Source organism: Giraffa tippelskirchi, chromosome 1 (genome assembly GCF_054371585.1).
Source record: "Giraffa tippelskirchi isolate mGirTip1 chromosome 1, T2T-mGirTip1v1.2.pri, whole genome shotgun sequence".
Classification (NCBI taxonomy): domain Eukaryota; kingdom Metazoa; phylum Chordata; class Mammalia; order Artiodactyla; family Giraffidae; genus Giraffa; species Giraffa tippelskirchi.
In genome coordinates this window covers 140,949,452-140,970,193 of record NC_137275.1, presented here as the reverse complement: position 1 = coordinate 140,970,193, position 20,742 = coordinate 140,949,452, and the positions used below count along the sequence as shown (strand labels likewise).

Genomic DNA, 20,742 nt, shown 5'->3' with positions numbered 1-20,742 from the left:
CGTCCCCTCTTCATTATTTTGAAGATGATCAATCAATAACCATAATCCCAGGTCTAAGCATTTTAAGAATACTCAAATGACATATTCTTTAAGTTTTAAATATGTCACCAAACATCCATCAAGCAATGCATGTGGAGGAAGGACAAACAAGGTTAGCTAGTGTTATTATTATTTACTGTCAGTTATCTTACATATACTTACATGTATGAATTTCCATAATACTCTAAAAAAACATTATACGGTGGAGCTGTTCTTATGCCTCTAGTGCAGATGTGGAAACAAATATCTAGGAATATTCTCATGGTCACTTTCACTTTCAAGTAATGGAACCAGAATCCACTCTGAACATCTGACCCCAGAACCTAAGTATGCTATATTGTAGCCTCTAAATTTGAAGGCCTGTGCAAGCCACCAAATGTCTCCAATCTTTGTAGAAATTTCTTTTTTACTTATCTTCTAAGTAATGTGATTTTACTGAAACAACAATATCTACTATAATGCTGCCTATTTTATATAAAATTTGAGTATTTTGATTTATGAGTGCTATTATAATCACATAATTTTCTATTGTTTTCAGTGCAAAGGGACAGTGTTTTAGTTTCAGACTTATGTCAGCTTGCCTAGACTTAGCACTTCATAATTGTGATCCTGTATCTATGGGCAGAAGGAAAATTAAAAACAATTTCCACTTTTTGTATATATGAACTTGAGGACTTCAAATAAATGACCAGTATTTGTAATCTGCAAATTAAGAAGTTTTTCTTTTTTTAATTTTACATAAAACTGGTGAGAACTATCCTTACAACTACCAGGTATCATTATAGCAATTATTTTGAATAATGATATCATCCTATCAACTATCATGTCACAACTCTTAGTTTCAACATTTTTCCTACACTACAAGATCATGGATCCAAGTCCTTTGTAATATGCTTTCTCATTTACTGCACCCATGAATTCTATGACCTAGAGAGAATTATTAGTCCTGTTTTACAAGTAAGAAAAATCAAGCCTCAAGAAAGTTAAGTAACTGGCTTAAACTGATTTATTTAGTTCTGAAGTAGGATTAGAATTTCCTTTGCCAAGTGAGCCTAACAGGAAAGAGCAAGGTGGTATGATAGAGGTGTCATAATCCAAATCCTGTGGTCTAAGTATAATTATTTACAAACATGCAATACTTGTCAAACACTCACAGCACGAATGCCCTTCTGCATCAAAGTTTATTAAAATACTTTGTAATCTCTCCCCAGACCAAATTTGCAAACCAATCAACAGAAAGAAGGCTCATGAAATATGAGCCCTTGGCCACCAGGGGGAGTAAGGTCCAGCTCAGCAGTTAGTCACGTACCAAACTCAGCAGGCCTTTTCTTGTTTGTATAACTGGTGGTATGTGGAGAGGGAGAACTTCTCAGGAAAAGCACAGAGTAAATCTAAGGGTTTTGTAAATCAAAGGTCAACATCCCTTTGAACTACCCCTGGTGGTAAATGTATGTCTTTGAGTTATGAAACCTGATCGAGGACTGACAGAATGTGATAAAAAGAAATCAAAGAAATGAAACCTTTACTTACTCTACACTATTTTCAGTGCTATAAAAATTTGAAAGTGTCTGGCAGAACAGTTAGCCACAAGGGTTTTTAAGGTATTGATTTCTGGGAGACCATTTCTCTTGATAGACAGCCTGCATTTTAATGATGACCACTTCTAAAGGTGATCTTGCCTGTCTACACATCAACTCATGCAAATTGCATTAGAGTAGAGTATGTATGCCCAGCAAGGCAGAATGTGGATTCAACTTTGTGTACCTTTCGTTCTGAAAGCACTGTTTGTACATCTAAAATTTATGTGAACGCTTGTTTCCAGAGAGGTATAATGCATCTGTTGTCCTATTCCAGGGTCAGTTTTGTTTGAATCTTTCCGTTGTCATGCAGATTGTCAGCATGGTCCACAATTATGAAGAGTCTCTGATTGTAAAATAAAATAATAAAGAAAAATCAGTAGGAGAGTGCCTGGGGTGAATATATAATGCATTTAAAGTGTGAAGCCGTCCATTTAACCCTTAACAATATTCATTTTCTTCACAGTGTGCAAACCTTGTCAGTAGTTTGAAAAGCTATGAATTTAAATAACCTTAAGCAGCCTGAGAAATGAATAATTTGATAGGTATATCTGGCAGATGGTTGAAATGTCTAAGTTTTTTTCTTTTTTCCTGAGAACATGCTGTAGGGTTTCTGCCAAACTTAGGTTTTAAGGAAGGCACAGAAATCAAACAATGAATGCTCCATATTTGCAAACTACCAACACTAAGATAGCATTTACGGAGAATAGTTGCCAGTCCCTCCTCCCTTGATCCTTTAGAAGAATGACCTGAAAAGCAAGAGCTTTCTTCTTTCTTTTTTTTTAAGATGAATTTTTTTTTTAGTTTGTCAAAATGAATATTTAATCTGACTAAGATTGAAATCAATGACTTGCTGGTGCCTCTCCAGCTTGTCTTTCTTGTCTTGTAAAGCTTAACACTCCTTTCAATATTAATGTGGGTACTGACAACTCGACTAACATACTTTGATTGACATCTCATTGAAAGGATTCTAGTGAGAAACAAAACATATCTTTTTCCTTCTGGCTATTGTTGATGTGGGGAGACACACTCCTCATCTGTACAAAGAGCTGAAAACAAATTAGCTGAGAATAATTTTGTTGGCCCAGGTCAACCCTCACCATTATCAACATTCATTTATCAAAAGCCACTCTCTTTACCAGAAATCTGATCTAGATGCAAGCATCCCAATAGCACCTGGCGCTCTAAAAGAGGACTCTGATATTAGGGTGCCTAGGATTGATCTAGTTACATTCATAGCTGAGTATGCCATGATCCAACCAAGAAATACATACCCAAGGCTCCAAAAATGACCCAAACAAAAATAGCAACATGGTAGCATTCTATCAAAGTGGGAGAAGACACTTTTCAGTAAGAATCGAGACTATACCAAAAACAATAATACAAAAGTCCATTAATTTTTTAGCCCAAAATTATGTTGGCCTCTACAGGATATGTTTAATTCAGAGATATTTGAGGAAATTGATAACAAAACTCCAACACTTAGTACAATGATTATAATTTCTTAAATACTTCAAAACACTAAGAAAATAACAATAGCAGCTAAAGGAGAAAATATATTAAAATATCAAAAACAACTTATATACATGGTCTTATTCAAACTTCATGTTCTGATAATGATATAGGTTCATGAAAGAGGTAAGGTAAATCATCCAGTTAATGATAGGAATCAGAGTAAAGATTATCCAATTTCTAATTCAGTGTCTTTTACTATACAAATCCACAGCATATTTGTAAAAATAAATGGTAAACATTTTCAGGTTTATAACTGAAAATGAAATAAAGAATCACCTCCATCAATTAACTTAAAATTTTAGGTGGGAAATAAATGTACAAATAAGAGGTTGATTTTTTCAAATGTTTATGTTTACTTTTATTATCTTAGTTATCATTATGTCTTTGGTTTGAGTTTTATGCTTTAAAAAGTCCTCAAAATGGGAATTTAAATTCTTCTCTATAATCTCCAGTCACTGAATATGACAGCCACAGTTCCTGTCCTGGTAAAGCATCTGTTCTTCTGTCAGGGGAGAAACAACTCAAAGAACTATTACAGAATCAATTATTCAATTATTGTGTGTTGAATACTATGAAATAGAATTATAGAATGTTATCAGAGAATGTAATAGGATTTTGTCAAGTTATTGAAGGGAGGAATCAAAAACTTTTTTAAAAAGAAAAATTTAGCTGAGATCTGAAGAGTTAGAGTTAGCTTTAATTAAAAAAAAAAAATGTTGAAAGTAAGGTTCAGCCAAGGTAATAGCATATACAAAGTCATGAAGATATTTTGTAGAGGCAAAGCATTTTTGAGGAACCTAAACAAGCCCTGTGAGCTAGAGCCCATATAATAAAGGGAGTAAAAATCAGGAATTTAGCTTTGTGCAGGTGGCAAAGCCAGGTTATTCAGATCCTTGTAAGGACAGGTTAAGGCTTTTGTTGTTTTTATTAAGAGAAGTGTTTTATGCTATACAAGGGAGTGACATGGTTCAGTTTACACAGCTTGTTCCCAATTTACTAGCCTCATTTTCTACTCTTATGTTCCTGCAGTCTTGATTCTAGCCAAATTGACCTACCCACTACTTCCTTTTCTTTTAATTGAAATATGGTAGATTTATAATATTATGTTAGTTTCAGGTATACAGCATAGTGATTCAGTATTTTTGCAGATAATACTTTATTATAGGTTATTACAAGATAATGGCTGTAATTCCCTGTGCTACACAGTATATCCTTGTTGCTTATCTTTTTTATGTATAGTAGTTTGTATCTGTTAATCCCATACCTTTAATCTGTCCCTTCCCCTCCCCCCACAAATTTGTTTTCTTTGTCTACGAATCTCTTTCTGTTTTACATATACATTCCATAGTAATATTTTCTGGAGTCTACATATATGTGATATCGCATAGTATCTTTCACTATCTGACTTATTTCACTAAGGATAATATTCTCTAGGTCCATTCATGTGGCTGAAAATGGCATTATTTCATTCTTTTTATGGCTGAGTAATATTCTATTGTATACATATACCATATCTGCTTCATCTAATCACCTGTTGATGGTCATTTGGGTTGGTTTCATGTTTTGGTTATTTGAAAATAGTGCTGTGAATATTGGGGTACATGCATATGTTCTAATTAGTATTTTCATTTTTTCCAGATATATACCCAGGAGTGAAAATACTGAGTCATATGATAGTTCTATTTTCACTTTTTTGAGGAACCTCCATACAGTTTTCCATAGTAGGTGCACCAATTTACATTCTCACCAACAGTATACAGGGTTCCCTTTTCTCCAAATCCTTGCCAACATTTGTTGTTCTGTGTCCTTTTAAATAATAGCCATTCTGACAAGTGTGAGGTGTTATCTCGTTGTTTTGATTTGCATTTCTCCAAATATTAATGATGTTGAGCATATTTTCATGTGCCTGTTGGTCATCTGTATGTATTTGGAGAAGTGTCTATCTAGACCATCTATCCATTTTTTGATTGGGTTGTTTACTTTTTTGATATTGAGCTGTATGAGCTGTATACTTTGGATATTAATTCCTTGTTAGTTGGATTATTTGCAAATATTTTCTCCCACTCAGTAGGTTGTCTTTTCATTTTGTAAGTAGTTTCCCTTACTGTGCAAACGTTTTTAAGTTTATTTAGGTATCATCTATTTGTTTTTGCTTGTATTTCTTTTGCCTTAGCAGACTGACCTAAGAAAATATTGCTATGATTTATGTCAAAGAGGAGGGTGTTTGCTTTGACCAGTGCATTCTCTTGGCAGAACTCTGTTAGCCTTTGCCCTGCTTCATTCTGCACTCCAAGGCCAAATTTGCCTGTTACTCCAGGTATTTCTTGACTTCCTACTTTTGCATTCCCGTCCCCTATAATGAACAGGACATCTTTTTTGGGTGTTAATTCTAGAAGGTCTTGTAGGTCTTCATAGAACCATTCAACGCCAGCTTCTTCAGCATTACTGGTGAGGGCATAGACTTGGATTACCGTGATATTGAATGGTTTGCTTTGGAAATGAACAGAGATCATTCTGTCGTTTTTGAGACTGCATCCAAGTACTGTATTTTGGACTCTTTTGTTGACTATGAGGGCTACTGTATTTCTTCTAAGGCATTCTTGCCCACAGTAGTAGATATAATGGTCATCTGAGTTAAATTCACCCCTTCCAGTCCATTTGAGTTCACTGATTCCTAAAATGTTGATGTTCACTGTTGCCATCTCCTGTTTGATCACTTCCAATTTGCCTTGATTCACGGACCTAACATTCCAGGTTCCTATGCAATATTGCTCTTTATAGCATTGGACCTTCCTTCCATCACCAGTCACATCCACAACTGGGTGTAAGACTTTATTTTATTAGGCTCCAAAATCACTGCTGATGGTGATTGCAGCCATGAAATTAAAAGATGCTTACTCCTTGGAAGAAAAATTATGACCAAACTAGACAGCATATTAAAAAGCAGAGACATTATTTTGCCCACAAAGATCCGTCTAGTCAAGGCTATGATTTTTCCAGCAGTCATATATGGATGTGAGAGTTGGACTATAAAGAAAGCTGAGCGCTGAAGAATTCATGCTTTTGAACTGTGGTGTTGGAGAAGACTCTTGAGAGTCCCTTGGACTGCAAGGAGATCCAACCAGTCCATCCTAAAGGAGATCAGTCCTGGGTGTTCATTGGAAGGACTGATGTTGAAGCTAAAACTCCAATACTTTGGCCACCTCATGAGAAGAGTTGACTCATTGGCAAAGACCCTGATGCTGGGAAGGATTGGGGGCAGGAGGAGAAAGGGACGACCGAGGATGAGATGGCTGGATGGCATCACCGACTCAATGAGCATGAGTTTGGGTAGGCTCTGGGAGGTGGTGATAGACAGGGGGGCCTGGCGTGGTGCAATCATGGGGTTGCAAAGAGTTGGACACGACTGAGTGACTAAACTGAACTAAACTGATGTCAAAGAGCCTTATGCCTCTGTTCTCTTCTAGGAATTTTATGGTTTCAGATCTTATATTTAGGACTTTAAGCCATTTTGAATTTATTTTTATAATATGGTGTGAGGAAATATTCTGATCTCATTGTTTTACGTGTTGCTGTCCAGTTTTCCCAGCACCACTTGTTGAAGAGACTTTCTTTTCTCCCTTATATATTCTGGCCTCATTTGTTGTAGATTACTTGACTATAGTTGTCTGAGTTTATTTCTGGGTTCTCTATTTTGTTCCAGTCCTATGACAAATGTCACGATTTCCACTACCTCTTAAATATGTCATTTAATTTCCTATCTTATTTCCACTGTCTCCCTTGTTTTCATTGCCTAATATTATCCATATTTCTTCCCCCCAAGCCCCTATTTGGAAATATAACTATGCCATCTACTTGGTGAGGCTGTAAGTACTGAGCAGACCTATAAATGTTTCCCCCACTATGAAAGTAGAGCATTCCTATGAGACTTTTCATAAGCCAAAACAGTGTAAAGACACAACACCTTTAGGACCCATCTTGCTAAGTGCAAGAAAGTAAAGTTGCTCAGTCGTGCCCGATTCTTTGCAACTGTAGCCCACCAGGCTCCTCCATCCATGGGATTTTCCAGGCAATAGTACTGGAGTGGGTTGCCATTTCCTTCTCCAGGGGATCTTCCCAACCCAGAGATCGAACCCAGGTCTCCCTCATTGTAGACAGACACTTTACCGTCTGAGCTGCCAGGGAAGTCCTGCCACCAGGGACGTCTTGCCCACAGATACACAAAATAAATCAAGACAAACAAAAATGCTCACAAACAGTTCAGAGCTTCTGTGGCTTGATGCTGAGATACTGAGTGCAGTTCCCCAGAAGGAGATAGGTGATTCCACTCTTACTGCTCAGGCTCACTGCAAAACAAACACTGAACACTATTCTTGTCTCTTGCCTTTTACGTGAAAGAAGAACCCCTCTCAGTTTTCTTTTGGTCAGTGAAAATGGGTACTCATGTAGGTGTATCCTAAAAGCAAAGTGGCTTAAAGGTAACATTTAGAAAAAGGGAATGCCTGTATTTTCATATACTCTAGACACATCGCTGACAGGGAGGGAAAACACACACACACACACACACACACACACACACACATTTTTTTCCTGTAGCCTCTTAGGTTCAGAATCAGAGGTCTAAAATTGAATGGGCAGAAGACAGATTAACAGGAGTAAAAATGGTTATTTCATATGTATATAGGGCTAACAAAAATGAAAGGAAAAACCCCAAAGAGGCAATCAGACCTGGAGGTTTCTACACCATTTTTACAAAGGACAGTAGATCTATGGAGAAGTGACAAGAGAAAGGAAAATGATTTTGAGCTTCTAGGGTCAATAAATAGTTGAAAAGCAAACATATGGGGGAAACCAATGGAAGATAAGGGTTATTTAGTCAAGTTTGTTTGTGCAAGCCCATCTTAGTGCTGACTTTTTTGTTTTTTCATAGCAATAAAACTCCACTGGGAAAGGCGATTTATGGTAGTCCTCATGTCTCAGAGGTTTCTACACTCAGTCAGATAAGGGAAGCTCTGAGAATGCTTCTTTTTGCATCTATTGATTTTCATGGCCTGAAGCTCAAAATAATACAAGAAAAGTGATATTTTGGAGGGTGGCATATTATGATCCTCTTTACCACTTTCAGTAACTATGATAGCACATCCATGCTGTGCTTCACCGTGAACAGTAAATCTTTATAAGTGGAAAATTCTGCAATTCTCATCAAAAGAGATACAAAGAAATTAGAAAGAAGGAAATAAAGATAAAAATACTGATAAAAATTATATAATGAAAGCATCAACAAATACAAATGCTGGATGTTTGTAAAAAATAATAAAATAGATATGCTGCCAAGAACACTAATCAATGAAAAATAAAGAGAAAGTACAAATGACTGATATTGAGAATTTTAAAGGACATCATTTAAAATACTATAGTTACTAAAACTAGCATAATATGACATTATACATCACTTAATGACAATAAATTTTAAAATGTAAATATTTAAAACATTCCTGAGTGGAAGTAACTTAAACTGAAATTAGAAGATATGGTAAATCTGGATAATCTTATAACTATTCGTGAAAGTATGTTTCTTTAATTTAGAATATTTACACACAAAAAAATTGAGGCACAGATGGCTACTGTAGGAATTTCTATTAGCTTTTAAATTTCCAATCTGATTTCAGTTCTCATGCTTGATAAAACATTTGATAAAATTAGGTATAGCATGAAAATTGTCAAATACCTGAGAATAAATCTGCCAGAAGAGTATAAAATATAAATGTAGAAAACTATAAAGCTTTGTTAACACTTAAAGAATTAAATAGACAAAGATATATACCACACTGATGAAAGACTTAATATTGTAATTGCAAATCTTTTCCAGTACTTTATACCACAATGGAGAGAAGAGAGACAGAAGAAGGGGAAAAGAAGGAAAGATATAAGATGAGAGAAATAGAAGAAGGAAAAGGAAGAGAGAGGAACAGAGTGAAGAAAATGGAGGGAGGGCAAGAAAGAGGGAGAAAGAGAGGGGGAGAGAGCAGAGAGATTCTGAGATAGTCACAGAATCGTTTTGGTTAGAAAGATGTCATTTCATATGTGGTTTTATTTCAAAATCGATGTTCAGATGGAGTTGTAATATAATTACTTTAGATGGGAAGAGCTTCTCCACCTCCTTTCACAACTGAAGAATCAAAGTTCTGCTGTGATCATCATGATTTAAAAAACGAAAAGTCATTCTGCTGGCTGAAACTGTGAGGTTGAAAGTGACACAGTGTTTATAGCATCTGCTTGGATGTCTTACATATGAATTGAGCATATGTTAGAAAAAATAATAATATATATTCTACATCATGTAGCAATCAAAAGAACAAGAAAGACTATGAAAATAGCTTTGACAGTTTCCTTTTCCCCAACAAATACTAAGAAAAAAAACAATGAAAAGCACAAACAAATGTACTTACACAAACAGGCAAACTGGTCTTTTATAATCTAGGAGCAAAATGCTAAGAGAAAAAGGAAAAGAGTGGACTGAGGTGTTTTGTCATACAGGATTCACTTTTCTTTCCATATTTCAACTTGATTATTGTTTATAATAGAGCATGGGAGTACCTGCATATATCCAAGGTACATTTCCCAGCACCAATGCAAACTATTCTTTTGCATTAGTTTAATACTTTACAACAGCATGCATTGCATTGAGACCTTGTAAAGCTCAGTGTTACTTGTGAAACTTTGATCTCCAAAAAAATAGCAGGATCAAAGTTTTCCCTGATTGGACATAAATCTCAGCTAAAATAAAGTGATAATAGTCTAGTCAAGGAAAAGCAACCTGGTATAAATGCCTTTGAATTGGTGTTACTGTATGTGGTTGGTGCATTGCTGAGTTAATTAATCATTTTTTTGAGCTTCCATATTCTGCTGTCACTAAGTTAGGAGTAAATGCCAGTCACTGTTACTTTATTTGACATTCATTTTTCATGCTTAACAGAAATAGTAAATAGAAGGAGAAAGAGTAGAAACTCATGGGTCTGAGAAACACAATGCAGAGAAAGTTCAAGATGTAAAGAAATGCGCAGACAGGATTTAACATCGTTACTGTTCTTAATTGGAAAATTCTCACCCTAAAGAAAGGACTGATTGAATTCATGGTTGTTATTTTTTGTTGTTGTTGTTAATTTGAGTGTCAACTGCTATAATTAATGTAGTTATTAATGTGAAATCGGGTATCATGAGCTTGAATCACAGCTCCTCCAATTACCAGCTACTTGAACTTGAGCCAATTACACGACCTCTCTAAATCACAGTTGCTCCATTTGCAAAAGGGGGATGCTAATAGTGCCCATTATATAAGATGGTCATAAACATTAATAAAATAAAAATTGTAAAGTGTTTTCCATGGTAAACAATTGTACAATATTTCCAACTCATAATCAATTAATTTATCATAGAGATGTCAAAAGTATTGATCAATGGCAGGAACTTTAAAGTTTATTCAAGGAATTCTAAGGATTCCATAGAAGAGCAGCTGAGGAGATGAGGAAACAGGCTTAAGATTCTCTATTCTCTGCTTTTAGGACAGTTCTACCCAATTTCTTTCATGCTTTTTTATATTGAGAGGTTTAAACCCATTCACGAGCAGTTAGAACAGTATAATAACCCTGCATATACCCATCACCCAGCTTTATATAGTTAACATTTCAGTATGTTTTTGTAATGTTTTCCTTCACAAGATTTGACTTGCAAAGTATTTCTGATGCTAAAGAAATAATAAATTTGAAACCCCCTGACATAGGGTGAATGCATGTGTGCTAATTCACTCAGTCGTGTCTGACTCTGTGACTCTATGGACCGCAGCCCGCCAGGCTCTTCTATCCATGGGATTCTCCAGGCAAGAATACTAGAACGGGTTGCTGTGCTCTCCTCCAGGGGATCTTCTTGACCCAGGGATCGAACCTACATCTCTTGTGTCTCCTGCATTGGCAGCTGGGTTCTTTACCCCTAGCACCACCTGGGAAGCCCATAGGATGAATACCTTCTAGCAAAAAATAAAATTTTTCTTAGCCATCACTTTGAGTTAAGGTATCCAAAAGAATGTCATATATTCAAAGCACTTCAATTTCTAGTCAGTTGTGTGCTTAACTTTCTCATTTCTGTCTATACACACTCTCTCTCTGCAGGTAAAGAATTTGCCTGCAATGCAGGAGACCCGTGTGTCATTCCTGGGTTGGGAATATCCCCTGGAGAAGGAAATGGCAACCCACTCCAGTATTCTTGCCTGAAGAATTCCATGCACAGAGAAGCCTGGAAGGCTCCAGTCCATGGGGTAGCAAAGACTCGGACATGACTGAGCAACTATCGCTGTCTAAGACTCTCTCTCTAGATGATTCAGTCCAGTTCCAGCCCCATGGCTTTAAACTCCACATGGATATCTCATAAACATCTCCAACATAAAATGTACCAATTCTCTTTATTTTCTCACCCATGACCATCTCAGTCTCCCTCTCTTGCCTTGTTAAAAATAATCTATTCTCAGTGCAGTAATTTGAGGGATCTTTTAAAAACATAAATCAGATAGCACCTCTTTCCTGCTCAGAATCCTCCAAGGGAGTTGTATTGTCTTACAAATGCAATCCAAATTCATCCCAGGGCGGTGAATATCAAGTCCTCCACCTCCTGTGTTACTCTACTCCACATTCACCAAACATGTGGCTCTCTGCTACTGTTAGACTGTTCTTCACATAACTCGCCAAGCTGGCTCCTGTCTTATGCATTTGTACTCTCTGTTACCTTTTCTTGGAGCACTTTTCTGTCAGATTTTAAAAGGCTGTCCTCTTCATAGTCTCTTCGTATTCAACCAGTCTCTGCTTAAATAGTATCTCATCAGAGTCTTTTCCTACTAACCCAGTCTAAAGTCATCTCCTGTCCCACCAACCATCTTAGGAAAACCATGTTGCACTGTCTTTATAGCACTTATCACTATCTGAAAGGAATTTTTTTCCATTCATTTGTTTTATTTTCTCTTATTTTATAGAAGATAATCTCAGCAAGACCATGGATTTTGACTTTCCTGTGAAGTGAATTTTTCCGCAGCATCTGGGTATTGGGCGACATAGTACGTATTTTTTGATAATATTAAATAAATAAACATTTTACTTGTAATGGCGATAATTACCAAGATACATTATTGCTGAGAAGATGGCATGAAATGATGCAAAGCTTATTCTCACTTTGCGTCCACCTCGAATTCATTTTGTACACCTCTCTGCTCTGCTGTTTGCCATGCCTGGCATCCATGATATGTATCGCGTAGATTCGTTTTTCCCTTAAGCTTCTCTTTGAGGTCCAACAATGAGGGAAACTTCCTCTTCCTGTTGGGCCCCTATCCCTTTCATTGTGTGACTATGGTTTCCTCACCAGCTGACCATGGTAACAGCTTCAGCCTGGCAGCTCTCCTCTTCCAGCCCCAGCTTTTCTCAGGCACTGGTAACTCCATTCCTTCCTCTTGCTCTTTTGGAGGTAGTAATGTTTTCCTACTGTTTTAGTAACTGAACACCTCACTGCTCAAATTTTTGCAAATAGTCCGTTCCTTAGGTAGCATAGCTAAACCCTTAGGTGAGCATTTTTTCCTGCCAGGACCACGACTAACAGAGATACAGTATATGGGCATTCTTTATGCTTCCCAAACATACCTTATTTCAACAAATATTGAGGGTCTACTGCATATTAGGCACTAAGAATCCAATCAACACTACTTGTATCTGACATATATATACATGAGTCATATGTAAAATTTTAATTAAATAAAATAGCAAGCCTTGGGCAAAATTAAAATTCAAAATAAAATACCACCAAATTAAAATGCAGGTTAAGAAAATACAGCAAATGATTTGTGTTCTGGTGTGTTCCTGTTAAGGTTTACATTAATTTTATACATAGGTTTTTTTATACTTGATCTTATTCAGAGCTTCAGCAGCTGCAGTTTATCAGACTGGAGGTATAAGTGTATAAGGTATAAGCTTGTTAAGCTCGAGATATATGCATGTGTGCTAAGTTGCTTCAGTTGTGTCCAACTTTTTGTGACCCTATGGACTGTAGCCTACCAGGCTCCTCTTTCCATGGGATTCTCCAAACAATAATACCAGAGTGGGTTGCCATGCCCTCCTCCAGGGGATCTCCCAGACCCAGGAGTCAAACCTACATGTCTTATGTGTCCTGCATTGGCAGGCAGTTTCTTTACCACTAGTGCCACCTGGGAAGCTCCAGTATATATGCATTCACTGGCATGATCTACAATGCAGTACTGAATCAAATGAGGTAAATACAATAGTGCTTATTTAATTTTTGTTTCACTAAGCAGAACTTCCTGGTAATCAGCTATCTTTAGGATCATACTGTAGTGATGTTCCCACTTATCCAAAACAGGTTGGCATTGGCACACATTTCTCAAGGGCTCTGACTCTGGAATTGGAGTTCTCAGGTTCAAACACCAGCTTCACATCTTACTAGCTCTTTGACCTTGAATAAGTTACTTAAGGGTTTCCCAGATGGTTCAGTGGTAAAGAATTCACCTGCCAATGCAAGGGACACAGCAGACACAGGTTCGATCCCTGGATTGGGAAGATTCCCTAGAGAAGGCAATAGCTACCCCCTCCAGTATTGTTGCCTGGAAAATTCCATGGACAGAGGAGCTTGGGGGGCTACAGTGCAGGGGGTTGCAAAGAATCAGATTCAACTAAACAAGTAACAGGCACCAAGTTACTTAAACTTTCCAAATCTCAATTTTCTCACATGTCAAACAAACAAAAAGGCTAAATAAATAATTGTACCAGCTTCATAATGCTGTTGTGATGATAAACTGAAATAATACATTCAAAGTGCTCATCAAAAGACCATGGTAAATATTCATAAAATACTTATTACTAATGTATTATTAGTGATGATCCTGAAACTGGGTAAGATCCTGAAAGATATTCACATAGGTAAAAGCTGTAGAATATCCATGTTTGCAACAGCATATGACACTTAATGGAGAAGGCAATGGCAACCCACTCCAGTACTCTTGCCTGGAAAATCCTATGAACAGAGGAGCCTGGTAGGCTGCAGTCCATGGGGTCACACAGAGTTGGACATGACTGAAGCGACTTAGCAGCAGCAGCAGCAGCAGCAGCATGACACTTAATAGGCCTTATATATCAGACATTCTATGAACTATTCTATGTTAACATTTTATTCTCTTTGTCTACTATACACACATGCCTATAAAATACATAGATGCATATTTCAAATTATATATAGAGACTTTATTGACCAAGTATAGTATATGCTACTCTGTGCTAACCCAGGATGATTACTAAGCTCTGCAAGCCCCTATGAAGTCTGTGGATAAACTAAACTAACAGAGAAACAGCAACAGTTCTAAAGTTGGAATGAAGCCGTCTTACTAAACTGGTCTCTTGTGTGAAATCTTCAGGAAACACAAACAGATCTTTTTGTCTATAATTTCTGGTCTTTATCCCACACCTACAAAGTAAAGGAAATGAGCTAAATATAGTATTTTTCAGAGTCATATATGAAACACATATGTTTCATATAGGATGTGCTTTTTAATATACAGACTGCTGGCTTCTGTGCCCACATCTGTCAAGTCTGAATCTTAGAAAAGGAAGCAACAGAACTATCCCTTTTTTTCTTAAGAAGGATTTCATCTCTGAGAACCGCTTGAGCAGAAGATGGTCTAAATGGTATCTTCCAATTTCAATCCTCAATGGAATATGTCCAACTATTATCATTATATTTGAGATATATTCTTGAACTGGTGACTGTGCCCTTGGATTACTGTGAAAATTGACACTTGTTTAAAACCTACAGACCTTTCTCTCTGTTAAAATTATTACTATCTACCTTATTTTTGCTGGAGTTTTTGTATCACCACAATTTTAACATCCACCAAAAAAGAAAAAAGCGTAGCCTTAATGGACTGTGAAGCAGTGAGCCAATCACAAAGGCAACACAAAATTCAATCACAAACACCTGCAACTCATTACAAATTTAGCAGCACAAATGCCAGAGGCTGTAATGGGCCTCAGATACTCTGTGCAACTCTGCCAATACTCACCTATAATTTGGACTTGACATTTACAAAAAAGACAACATTTACAAAAAGAAAAGGGCAAAGAGTTTTACCAAATAGTCCCACTCTTTCAGCTTACCCCTCCTGCCAAGGCACTGCAGAAAAAAAAAGAAAAATCAATTCTAAATACAGGTGCTATTTGTATTCCCTGTAGAGTGCTTATGAAACCAAATTAATTGATGAAGAATATTCACTAAGGGATTTGGAGGTATTATATTTTTCTGCAGTATGTAACATTTTCTATAAATGTCTTTTAGCATAAATATTAGGGACCAAAAAGAAAGAGAAGGAAGAGATATTGGAAATAGAAATAACATCAGTTTTATTTTTAGATTAGCTTCATATTTTGATTTAAGGATTAGGTGTATATGGTAAATATAGACTTGAAATCTTACAAGTGAAAACTGTCACACTTGCAGATAGGGAATGTTATGGGTGTCATCGTGTGGAATGGAAAGAAAACTAAACTCAGGCATCTGAAGAGTTTAATTCTAGTTCTGGATTCATCGCTAGTTGTGAGACCTTGGAAAAGTTGTTCAGCAACCTGGGATTCCATTTCCTTCATTTTAACTTTGGAGAACTGCAGATTATGGCCTGATATCCTCCTCAGGAGCCTCAATTCCAGAATAAGGACTCCTCACCCAGCTGTGACCTATAGAGAGTTCTTCTCTCCATACTTCCTTCCATGTTCATTCTCTTCTCTATTTTCATGACATAAACCTGAGAAACAGACACTGTTATTAGAAATAAACTTTTAATCTGCCTACTGGTAACGCACATACCATCCTAAGGAGAAATTTTCTTTCTTACCTTCTTCTGGAGTGTTTTAAAATCTTGACATGATTTTCCTTTGCCGATTCTCTCAGCACATTCTGGAAATTGCTTCCCTCCAGCAATATTTGATGTAAACTGAGGAAAGAAAATTCATTTTACTATTAGATATATAAGTAGTAAAATAATATGTTAATTATCAAATCATAAATAAACAGAATACTTAAGAATTACTATTGGCTCTGTAGCCCACCATTCGCAAGCAGTATTGAAAGGTTTATAATGAAGTACCATTTGAGTCCTACAAATGTGTGATTTCCCATTAGAAGTCACTTTCACATCTTTTCACATAGGTCCCATAATATTTTTTGTAATTTCTCCATACTTCTGCTAACAAATAAACTTAAAGTTGATATATAAATGCCTTCCTTTTATCTACCAAGTATGCTGCTAAAAGCACGAACCATCTTTGATTTAGGAGACTCATTCTCATGTTTTAGGTGCTATATCATAACTCTCATCTAGAAGATACTCACAAGTCATTTTTAAGGACATTCCAAGGGTGCCCTTTCAATACCTCATGCCATTTGGGAAAGGTCTTTCTTTGAGAAAAAGAACACATACAATTTCTGAGTACCAGGACAGTGTGCAAATTCAGGTATGAAGGGAATAAAAGGAACTACAAAAGGAAAAAGATGACCAAAGATAAGTAGAAACTATATACAAATTAACTCTGTCTATGTCTTCGTCTGTTTGGGCTGCAATAACATAATGTCATAAAATGAGTGGTTTAAACAACAGAAATGTATTTTCCTCACAGCCCTGGAGGCTGCAAGTTTGGATCATGGTGCCAGCCTGGTCCGGTTCCGGTAAGAGTTATCTTCCTGATTTATAGACAGCCACCTCACTACATTCTCACATGGCAGAAAGAGAGAGAGGTCTCTTCTTTTTTGTTGTTGTTTTGTGTGTTTTTTAAAATTTTTACAATATTTTTTTGATTTCTGCCACACAACGCGAATCAGCTATAATTATACATATATCCCCTTCCTCGTGAGCCTCCCTCCCCTCCCCCATCCCATCCCTCCAAGTCATTGCAGACTGGGCTCCCTGTGCTACACAGCAATTTCTCACCAGCTATCCATCTTACACCTGAAAGTGTATATATGTCAATGATACTTTGTCCATTCATTCCACTCTTTCTCCTACACTGCGTCCACAAGTCCTTTCTCTACATCTGTCTCCATTCCTTCCCTAAAAATAGGTTCATCAATGCCATTTCTCTAGATTACGTATATATGCATTAATACACTGCATTTTGTTTTTCCCTTTCTGACTTACTTCACTCTGTATAACAGGCTCTAGGTTCATCCACCTCGCTAGAACTGACTCAGATTCATTCTATTTTATGGCTGAGTAATATTCTATTGTATATATGTACCTCATCTTCTTCATCCGTTCCTCTGTTGATGGACATCTAGGTTGTTTCCATATCCTGGTTATTGTAAATAGTGCTGTATTAGGGGTACATGTGGTCTTTTTCATTTGTGGTTTTCTCAGTGTATGTACCCAGTAGTGGAGTTTCTAGGTCATATGGTAGATTTATTTGTAGCTTTTTAAGGAATCTCCATACTGTTTTCCATAATGGCTGTATCAGTTTACGTGCCCACCAACAGTGCAGGAAGGTCCCCTTTTCTCCACATCCTCTCCAGCAGTTATTGTTTGTTGACTTTTTGATGATGGCCATTCTGACTGATGTGAGGTAATACTTTGTTGTAGTTTTGATTTGCATTTCTCTAATAATTAGTGATGTTAAGCATCTTTTCATGTGTTTATTGGCCATGTGCTGCCCACATAGGTACTGTGGGCGGAAGAGGGAGGGGAGATGGAGCAGGGCTGGCTGGGGAAGGGTCCCTGCAGATGTGGAAGAGAGGGGAATACAGGAGGTATTCCCCTACCCACTCGGCCCCCAGGGAGTCTCCTGGGGACCCAGGCCCTATCGTCCACACACCAAACCCAGAGGCACTGCAGAGGTCCCCTCGGTTGGGCGGAGCCCATGCCACCCCCCATTCCTACCCAGGGCTTTTTCTGGAGCCTTGGGTCTTGAGTCAGGACCCCACCCCTGCCTAAACCCCACCTCCGCCTAAACACTGCCACCCAGCCTAAGCTGTTCCACATCTTAGACCCAGCCTTCACAACCAAGCTTTTTCTGTTCTTTTTACAAGGCTTCAGTCTAATCAGAGTCTCACCCTTATGACTTAATTTTATGCTAATTACCTCCTAAAGACCTATCTAGCTCCAGATCCATTGTAGATTAAGGTTTCAACATGTGAATTTATCAGGGAGGACATAATTTAGTCCATAGCACTATTATGAAAGTAATAAGAAGAGATAGCTGCAACATGTTCTAGTTTAAAGCAACAACTTACTATGATGTTGTGATTTATAATAAGAAATGCATATTTGGTCTTCATCCACTGTTTGTGGCACAGAGCTCTTAAAAAAACCTTCGGAATTTCCTAAATTATTTTTTGGTATGTTAATCACAACACTTTTGTAAAGCTCCTAGGTAACCTAAGGATGGGGCTGGTTGACAGAGAATCAATTATGTGTTTGAAGGGTTGGAACTTTCAGTGCTTCTCCCCATCACTGGGAGCGGTGCTAGAGATTGAGTTCAATTGCCAATGGCCAGTGATTTCATCAATCATGCCTATATGAGAGATGATAACCTGAGCTTGTGACTGTAATCTGAAACAGAGGTGGGGGCTGTCCTATGGGACTGAACTCTTAACCTTGTGGAACCTGATGCTATCTCTTGGTGGATACTGTCAACTCAGTGAAGTTAAACTGTAGGACAACTAGTTGGTGTCAGAGAATTGCTTGATATTTTGGAAACGCTTCCCCCACATATTGGAATTGGTGGCTAGAACTTTTACTTACAAACAACATATGTTAATATTGTATATATGTTTACATATTCATAGAAAATGACTGGAAGGATGTGCTCTAATATATTTATGATAGTTACTTTGGGGCAGTTGAATTATGAGTAATATCTAATTAACTTTAATTTCTATTTATATAGTTTCCTATATTTAGGAAAAATAATATTAATAAATATTGTCTGAGTGAACTGACAAACACTGGAAAAGAATCTGCTAACATCTATAGTGATTTATAGTTCTCTAACTCAGATCACTATAAGTGAAACTATTTCTCTGTTCTGATGAACTCTCAACCTCAAAATGCTTTTGTGAGTTCTCCTAGAGTGTAAATTATGAGATTATTCCTAACCTTGTCAGGTTCTGGTGACATACTGCCTACTATAATATAATAGAAGCAATTCATAAAATATTTCTTCACCTGAACCAGTTTCAAGTTCTGTGGCTTTGCAGCTGCCATTGTTCTTGTTCCCCACAGAATGTTTAGTACAAGAGATCCTTTATGGAACAGACCAGGTAGGAGAGAGCTGATCTTACTTGCTAATTCTTGACATTATTACTCTGGCTTTAAGGTGGCATTAGAAGGGTACAAAACAGATGCTCCATGAAAGGCATCTGTGCTCATGTTGGTGCTTGGCAAATGCTTTAAAAGGATGGTACATGATATTGAATCATTACATCTTCAGAACTGCCAGGTGGGCCCCAGGATAGGCAGAAACCCTAGGTTGGTCAAGTATGAAAGTGAAAGTGTTAGTCACTCAGTCATGTGACTTTGTGACCCCCATGGACTATAGCCTGCGAGGCTCCTCTGTCCATGGAATTCTCCAGACAAGAATACTAGAGTAGGTTGCCATTTCCTTCACCAGGAGATCTTCCTGACCCAGGAATTGAACCTGGGTCTCCTCCATTGCAGACAGATTCTAAGTCTGAGCTACAAGGTTGGTGAAGACCTCTTTTAAAAAGGCTCATCAAGGAATTCTTGGTTAGTAGACCAAGGCAGCACCCTGCTATCCCCACAGGGAGCAGGCGTTGTAAGCCACGTTCAGCACACACTGTTCTTTACGGGTGCACACACTGACTCTGCTGCAGCACCTCAGTGCTGAAGGTGAACCGTCTTTGATCAAACAAGGCAGTAAAGACCGCAAAAGAAAGTTGTGTGCCAATCTACGGAGCATTGTGTTCAATCCCAGTTATATGCAATTGGGTTCAGGTGTAGGGGACAGAAAAAGGCCAAGGCAGGCTCTCAGCATGCACTGGGTCAAGCACAAATCATCACACTTAAAATAGTCATTTCATTTTGCAGCTGATGACCACTTTCAATGGTATCCAAACTTGCTTTATGAGTGGCATTTGTATTTTTAATACACAATATCTGTATTTGCTATGATAGTAAAAAGACTGGGAAGCAAAGGGTTAACCAAATAGCATTTTTCCTCCTCTAAATTCATCACAATTATGAGAATTTAACACAAAGGAAGAAGATTTAAGATATTTAGTAGGAAAGCAAAAATCATTAAATATACAGAGGCAGTGTCTCTGCCTACTTAGCTGCCTCTTTGACTAATGGGCTAATCTGCAGATGACTTAAAATGCAATTCATTTAGTATTTGCTTTGGCACTAAGCAAAACCTAGTGCACACAGTTCTTTAAACACCCTGCTTTGTGTCTTCAGTCAATATGCTGCCCTGGCTAGCATCTTACCCCATCATAGGGCTAAGAGACCTTGAAGAGTGTTTATTTCACTTTCCACTAATTAGATGTGTGCATTTGACCTTACTAATCT

At 37.4% G+C, this 20,742-nt stretch overlaps 1 long non-coding RNA gene across 1 annotated transcript in view; it reads left to right on the top strand.

Annotated features, from left to right (window-relative positions):
- The window catches only part of LOC145538038 (uncharacterized), a 67,895-nt gene that overhangs the window by 6,553 nt on the left and 40,600 nt on the right, over window positions 1-20,742 (top strand). The window contains exons 3-4 of the long non-coding RNA XR_014076595.1: window positions 4,770-4,852; window positions 12,151-12,231. This is a non-coding gene — a long non-coding RNA (uncharacterized LOC145538038). The remainder of the gene's footprint in view (window positions 1-4,769; window positions 4,853-12,150; window positions 12,232-20,742) is intronic.